This window comes from Mus pahari, chromosome 3 (assembly GCF_900095145.1).
Source record: "Mus pahari chromosome 3, PAHARI_EIJ_v1.1, whole genome shotgun sequence".
Classification (NCBI taxonomy): domain Eukaryota; kingdom Metazoa; phylum Chordata; class Mammalia; order Rodentia; family Muridae; genus Mus; species Mus pahari.
Genome location: NC_034592.1, coordinates 140672354 through 140674519, shown reverse-complemented (window position 1 = coordinate 140674519; position 2166 = coordinate 140672354).

Here is a 2166-nt window from a genome sequence, read left to right as displayed (position 1 = left end):
GCAGTGGCAATCCCTTCTATTGTCTAATTTAAAAAATAACTTTTTGACATTATGTTTTACTGTGCTGGTTTGGCATCATGAGATGACATCCATGAGACAAACATCTGAAGGGGGGAATGTGTGATTTAAACTGGCTCATGGCTTCAGAGGTGTCACTTCCCCCATGACAGAGAGGGTATGGTGGAACCGAGCCGCTGATGTCATGGTGGACAGCAAGCAGAGAAAGGTGACTGTAGGAAGGGCCAGAGAAACAGACCCAAAGACATCCAGTGACCTGCCTCCTCCAGGCAGGCCTTGTCTTCAACCTCTGCTACATCCCCATGTGGTCACAGTCTGAGTCCGTTAGGAGATTTATCCACCCCCTAGGTCAGAGCTCCCACAATCTGATCCTTTCTGAAGATACCCCGAGATGCACTCTACTCATGTCCTAAGCGTTTATTATCAAATGTTGATAGCATTAACCGTCATACAGGCCATAACGTTCACACAAGCAAAGAGTGCAGTCCGGTGTCCTTTGGTCTATCACAGGGAAGCTCAGTCACATTGTCATTTAACTTTAAAGCCTTCTGAACCCTGGGAGGAACTTAGGGTACACTGGTTTCAGCAGGAGGCCCCCACCTGGAGGAGAAATGGCTCAGACAGCCACACACGCCCCAAAACCAGACCCCATGGTGCTGTCTTTTCTGAACACTAGAGAGATGTTTTTAGGGGGGGACTGTGGCTCTGCCTGTCCATTTAGGACCCAGAAGTGATTGCTTGTTTTTCAGAGGGCAGAGTGGGGTTGTCACGTGTGTTGTAAAGTGGCCAGAAAGTTAATGAATCGTGAAAATGATGGGAGAGAGGGTGAGGGGGTGGAGGGTCCTCTCTCTATGTGCAGCAGATGTTCCCAAGAGAGCATCCTGGGATAGACTTACAAAAATGAGTTGTGGATCATGTCTTGGAAAAGAAAAAGATTTATGTGCATGTCTGTATTGGGGCGTTGTACATGCATGCAGGACCCACAGAGGCCCGAGGAGGGCATCCAGTCACCTGCAGTCACAGTTGCTGGAGGTTGTGAGCTGCCTCATGGGAACCGAACTCTGCTCCTCTGCAAGAGCGGTGAGCATTCTCAGTGGCCAGGCCATCTCTGCAGCCCCGGAAGTGTCCTTGTGCTCAAAACTCTCCAAGGGCCTCCCATAGCTTTTGAGAGCAGACCAGCCTCATCTCTCACTGTATTTCCATTACTCTCTTCCTTTTATTCCCTCTGGATGCCCTCTGGTCCTAAGCCGGGTCCTCCACTAGCTGCCACAAATAGAAACAGGTACACCTTCCTGACTGACAAATGAGAAGAAGTTTTGTTTCCTCAGCCTTGCTGCCTTTTAATCAGTGTGTGACCTAGGCAACCGAATGCAGAAAAATCTACCCAATACATAAACTCCCCAGACAGCTCTAACATCTGGAAGGCAGTGGAGGCTCATGGGCTGAGGGAAGACGTGTAGGAACCCCAGCTTTGCTATAGGTGGGCTTGTGATTGGCTGTGACACAATCTGAAATACCTACACGAGTCGCAGAATGAGGGAGACAGACTGCACTGAGGCCTGAATGAGATCCCAGCCCAGAGAGGCCTTGGGGCCCACTTGATCCCTGCAAAACACATCTAACAGTCTTGGGCAGTCCCAGCAGATGTCTTGAGGAAGGACATGGCCCAAAGCCTTCATTGAGATCCAACACCAGTCCTGGAGAGCCTGGAACCAATGTCTTCCACACCAGGGCCTGGAGATCATGAGGTGTGCTAATTACACTAAGTTAGAGTTGCATACATACCTTGGTCTGTTTCTTGCTGAGGCACAATGACAGGGACCATCAGCTTTTTGGGTCAGGTGTTCGACAGCGCCACCACGTGGTAGTGAGGAACATTGGCCACAGGAAGACAATAGGCTGTACAGGCACGCCCCACAAACAGCCCAGTAGACCCATCACCTCTCAAAAGTGCAGGACCCTAGAAGGCCCAGCTCATCCCTTCTGATTAAGAAACCCCCAAGGACAGTTGGAACAGCGGGACTTTGCGCTAACGTAGGTGTTAAGGACGCAAGAGTGCATGTGCTGCACACCACGCTGGCTGCCGCCAGTGAGTGCATTAATGTAATGGACAAAAGCCACACCAGCACACAGAATCTACAGGGGAAA